This window comes from Anomalospiza imberbis, chromosome 6, assembly GCF_031753505.1.
Source record: "Anomalospiza imberbis isolate Cuckoo-Finch-1a 21T00152 chromosome 6, ASM3175350v1, whole genome shotgun sequence".
Lineage (NCBI taxonomy): Eukaryota > Metazoa > Chordata > Aves > Passeriformes > Viduidae > Anomalospiza > Anomalospiza imberbis.
Window position 1 is genome coordinate 20,615,678 of NC_089686.1, and position 5,959 is coordinate 20,621,636.

Consider the following 5,959-nt stretch of genomic DNA (forward strand, 5'->3'; position numbering starts at 1 on the left):
TGAACGTGTCTTAGGGGTCTAATGTGAAATGGAAACACATTGAATGGGCATCCTGTTCAAATCCTAAAGGCCTAAGGATATTTAAGCCTTGTTATGTGACTTGACTAGAGAAAGAGAGTCCAATTTAGGTTATATATATGAAACATGAATATATCAAAAGTTTTAGTTGTCTCTAAGTGCCTGTTATACAAAATTAAAGAAGTAGCAGACAGGGAAAATGCTCTTTTAAAGTCAGTATTTCCCATGTTTTTAATATGTATATTTTTTTTTCCATAGAAAAGCTAATGTGACTTAGGTATTGATTAGGTGTGCAGGTAATAGGAGGGGAAATTGTCTTAAAAGTCTTATCTTTTTTAGGAATTGATCAGGTTTTGATGTATTTTGACTCTGTTTTTTTTTTTTTTTTTTTTTTTTCCCTTATATCCTTCCTGCACCTGATTTCCCATATTTCTTGAATGTGTCATATCACTGTGATGTTTCCCCAATTTCAGTCTTTGGTTTTGTGGAGTTTACTGAAGGCTACAGAATAGCTGAGGTCTTCATTTCAAGTATGGTGTGCGGATGTCAGTTGTCAGAAAGTCAACTGAGATATGGGAGAATACAGTATTTTGTTCTGTTTATCTCTGTATTCTCAGTGCACATCATCTGCATGTGGGCTTGTTCTCAAACATATTTTTTTTGTATGCCAGCCTGCAGAGCTAAAACTGGCTTTCTGGACAGATTATAAGAACATTAAATAGCTTTCTGCAGACTGGGAGTGAACATACAGGTTTTCAGCTCAACCCTAACTACCAGAGTTTGTATTTCCCTACGTCTGCCAACCTTTTGTAAAAATTCACAACAATGCTCCAGCCTCATGCAGAGTAAGGGTCTGGGCAGAGTGACTCCCATACATTGGACCTCAGCAGATGTCTTATGAGACAAATCTTTCTGAGGTTTTCTCAGAGATTCATAGGAAATTAGCCCAATCCTTTCAAATCAGAGATTGGTAGACTATATTTGGAAATGAAAATCACTTGCTTTGTGAGAAAGGAAATCTTGTAGCTGATTCTGCTATGGAAGGAGCGGCAGATTTTTGCTAGCTGCAGAAATTGTCTCTTAAGTGATCCTTGCAGATCTTCACAGGTGGGCTGAACAGCAGTGCTAAAACTGTCCACAGTAGTTCACATAAAGACTGAACACACCTAATGGAAAATAACTCAACTTTGTCACCTGTGTTTCTCAAAGCACCTAAAAAACAGAAGTACATCTCTGCTACAGACTAATTTGATAACAGCTAGGCTGGATGCCTGACTGAAAGTGCATGTAAACATAGGAGCCATTTTCTCAGGGTATTTCTCCTGCCCATCACCAACATCTGTATAGCTCAGTATAACACTGCTTTGTTGTCCAAAACCAGGGCAAACAGTCCAGTATCACACCCAGCTCCTCCTGAGTAGATTGTAGTGACCTCTTAATTTACTCTGTGTGACACTGGTGCTGAGCTGAAGTTCAGGTCATCCTGTTTTTATTAGGATGGACATTTCCAAGTCAATAGATCAACAAATTTCCCAGCACTATTTTCAGCAGTAGAAGTATACAGTAGGTGAGGTTGGAGAGAAGAAAAGTTCAACAGATGTTTTTTATTCCAATGGGAGTTATTATTTAATGTTGCTTGCAAGAGTTTTCTTATTATATGTTTAGTTACATATGAAAATTTTCATGAGGCTTGTATTTACTTAGAACATCAAATTCTAACGTCAATGGAACTTTCAGTATCTGAAAAGGAATTTCACAAGACACAAGTATTTTTTCAGATTTCAGAAACTGTAACTGTGACAAAGTCAGGAAATACTCGTTAAAGTTCATGATGGCTGCTTAGAGATTTTTCTGTGAGTTGTTAAGGAAAGCAGAAAAATATTCATTGTCCTGTATCATGATCCATGTCAATGTGAGGCAAAAGGAAGATTTTTTCAGGCACACAGCAGTCCTGTGTGGCTTCTAAAGCATTCCTTAATGTTATTGCCTCTGTTTTGGAGTGGATCACCACCCCTTGAGAAAAAGCCTGCCGGGGTGGCCCAGTGGTGAGATGAGATGTTTTTCTTTTAAAGGACAGAATTTCCCCTCAACTGACCACTTCAGAGCAAACAACAGGAAAAAAAAAAGACCATGAGAACTAGGTAAGTTTCCATTCCCAAACTGACTGTGGAGGAGGAAGATCTTCCTGTTGAATTTATACGGTTTTAATCAATTTCATGTTTTCTCCCACTACAGAAGTGAATGTGCTGCTTCAGTGATTTGAACATTTACAATGCCAAAGCAGCCCAAGCTACTTGAATCTTTTTGTGGCCCCTCCCTTCTCCTCCTTTCTATGTTTGGGACCAGGTAAACAGATAAGTCATTACTGAGATTACTACAGTCTGGATCATTACCCAGAATACCATCTGCCAGTATTTTGTCAAGCTTCCTTCTATTAAAAAGCCATTAGATGACATCTGACATTCATTTACGATCAGCAGATAAACCAGTTCACTTGACAGATAAATAGGAACCCAAGTAACTGTTTTTTTAATTGTGACTACTACCATATGTTGTCACTCATGATATATTTAATCACTGATCATGCTCTAATTAAATGTATCTTAAACCTCTCTTTGTCTTGTCAATAGAAGAAAAAACAGATGGCAATACTTTGATGTGGCTTCAAGTTTACTGCAGACTTACGTTTTCACTGACATGCAATAAAGAACTAAATTTGAAAAAAAATATATAGAGGTATTATCAAGATGTAGAATGCATGCAGGTTTACTTCTCATATTTGGAGAACACGAACTGTTGTGTGAAGTTGGTGATACATGAATTTTGAAGGAAAATTCAGAAGTAATAGTAGTATTTTTATCAAGGAAAAGGGCTTTCACATACTGTCTTAAATGTTTTTGTGTACATTTGCTGAAATACCTATTTTAAACATAGTGGGCCACAAAAATAAAGGATATTCCTGTTATGTGTAAGTGTGCTTAGACTATGTAATTTTTACTTTTAACAGAATGAAAGAAAACAGTGCTGAGTTTCAAACTTTTAAAGGCTGTTTTATATCACCCTCATATTTTTCACATCTTAGTATGTTAAAAGAAATGAAGTGGAGTGTCCTGAGGATAACTTTATTGGAAATTTAGTCACTAAATACTACTTAGTTTTCTGACTCCTGGCAGCCTGAACCAGAGATGCACATGAGTCACAACAGAATGCAACAATCAGTGTCTCCTTCAGGGTAGTATGTAAGTTTACAAATAAGTCCATCATGTGATTAAAATTTCTTAAGCATTTATGGGCTTAAAAAAATTAAATGTGGTTAACCTAAATGCAACCGATATAATAGGACTTCACAGTTCATACTTTCCATTATTCATCACTCTCTTTTGAAACATAATCTTCTGTGAATTCTTTCTCCCCAGAAACATTCCAACCATGAACTCTTTCCAAAGTTGTTGGGTTTTTTGTTATTACTTTTTTTTTTTTTTTTTTTTGTGGAAAATGTCAAGACATTTTACATTGCTATTTCAGAATGTGGTAAAGAATAGAGATACATCCACAAAGAGACACACAGACTGGTATTTTTCCCATGGTAAAAAAAGAAGACATGATCACACTCAAAGAGGAGATGGCCATACCAAGCATGAGTGACGTTTTTCACCTGATATATTGTGCATAAAACCGCTGAAGTAGAAATCTTCAGGAAAAATAACACTCATGTAAGCTGTTGGATACCTGCAGATGAGTATTTTTTTCTGACAAAGCAACCACATAATGCAAATTGTAATAGTACTTTCCACAGGCTAGGACTTTATCAGTTTTCAAATCATAAGGATGAACATGGAAGCTGACTTCTTTAAAGGAAGTATTGCATAAGAAGCCAGAGCCGGTTAAAGGAAAATATGTGCCACATAGTGTGTCTCTATTTTCAGAAGATTTTTCTTGCCATGGGTGAAATCAACCCTGTGGCTAGCCAAACTTTCATTATGACTATCTCTCTAGTTATTTCTGTAGAGTCTTGCTGAAACTAACTTTTTTCTTTCTTCTGTGTTCTCCCTGCATCCCTAAATGGGCAAATTTGCCAGAATATGACGGAATGAGTGAAAGTAAGGAAGACCAGAGACAAGTGGTATCCCTCAGGGGGTGGTAGTGGGGCCAATGCTGTTCACTATCTCTGGTGGGATTGAGTGCACCCTCAGTAAGTTTGCTGACAGCACCAAGGCGAGTAGTTCAGTTGACACACTGGAGGGAAGGTGTGCCAAACAAAGGGACCTTGACATGCTTGAGAGATGGGCAGATGCAAACCTCATGAAGTTCAACAATGCAAAGTGCAAGGTCCTGCAACTAGGTGACAGCAATCTGAGACAAACCTGCAGGTTGGGCAGAGAAGTGATTGAGAGCAAGCCTGTGGAAAAAGGCTTCAGGATGATGGTTGATGAAAAACTCAGCGTGAGCCATCAGTGTGTGCTCGCAGCCTGGAAAGCCAAACCAGTCCTGAGCTGCATCAAAAGAGGTGTGACCAGCAGGATGACAGAGGTGATTCTGCTCCTCTACTCTGCTCTTGGGAGATCCCTCCTGGAATGCTGCATAGAGTTCTGGTACTTCCAATAGGAAGGACATGGACCTGTTGGAGCAAGCCCAGAGGAGTGTCACGAAAGTGGTAAGAGGACCGGAGCACGTCCCCTGACAAGACAGGCTGAGAAATCTGGGGCTGTTCACCCAGAAAAAGAGAAGGTTGCATAGAGACCTCATAGCAGCATTCCAGTATCTGACAGGGCCTACAGGGAAGCTGGAGAGGGACTCTTTGTCAGGAACTGTAGTGATAGGACAAGGAGCAATGGGTGCAAAGTGAAAGAGGGGAGATTTAGGCTAGTGTTAGGAAGAAAATCTTTACTATAAAGCACTGAAACAGGTTGCCCAGGGAGGCTGTGGATGCCCCAACACCAGCAATATTCAAGGCTGTGTTAGATTTAGTGGGAGGTGTCCCAGCCCATGGCAGAGGCATTTGGGACTAGATGATCTCTCCAGTCCCTTAAAACACTTAACAGTCTATGATTCTCTTATTCTAGAGAGAATTCCCTGGAAAACAGTTTCTAGGGCTCTCTCCATTCCAGTTCTAAGTGATGACATACATAACTACTTTCCATTAGTATTTACAAGTTTAGTTACCTTCATATGAATGTTCTTGGTTTTGTTTTTATTTTCTGTTGGATAAAGGTTTCTTTCCCTTTTTTGAACTGAGGCACCCAATCTCCCTTGTTATTAACTAAGAATCATGCAAACAAACCAAAGGCCTTTATCCAGGCTTTCATCCAACCCAATTCTCCTATGTTTCCTGTTTCTCAGCCCTTTCCTTTAAACCTTAGACCACACTGACTAGTCCAAAAATCTATTTTAAAGATCACTTACATATAAATAAGTTTTAGAGTAGCTGTAGGATTTTGAAAATCCCAGGTGGGAAAATCAATAGCTAACATTCTATCTATGTCTTTTGTAAATAGATATCTGCAAATATAATTGAGGTTTTTTTTGTTTTTTTTTTTTTTTTGCTTGGGATGCATACAAGCTGACATTTTGTTGTCTATCTTCTGTTTAAAGAAGAAAAAATATGTGTTAAATTTGCCTCTGTAGGTCTTTGAAGGAAACTGGTAATTCAGACAACAATGAATACTAAATACTCACTGAATATCTTGTTATGCTGTGGACGTTACTTGTAGAGTGTTAGTTGATACTGGTAACAGTTACAATAAGAATTCAGATTTTTGGACTTATTTCCATAAAAGATGAAAATCTTTCCTCTCCACCACCTCTTCAATATTACTCAGGGAAGCAAGGGAAATGTAGCTGTTCCTCTTGATAACTATTTTATTTAGAAATAAATTTTTATTTCTTGCAACACCACATAGTTCCTATTTCTGTTCTTGTTCTTCCAGGCCTGACGTTATTC

General features: G+C 38.1%; 1 long non-coding RNA gene across 1 annotated transcript; it reads left to right on the top strand.

Moving 5' to 3' along the window:
* The first annotated feature begins 414 nt into the window (after window positions 1-414).
* LOC137476632 (uncharacterized) lies at window positions 415-2,983 on the top strand. Its single transcript, XR_011000479.1, has 2 exons — window positions 415-2,159; window positions 2,254-2,983. It is a non-coding gene; the product is annotated as an uncharacterized lncRNA (long non-coding RNA).
* The last annotated feature ends 2,976 nt before the right edge of the window (window positions 2,984-5,959 follow it).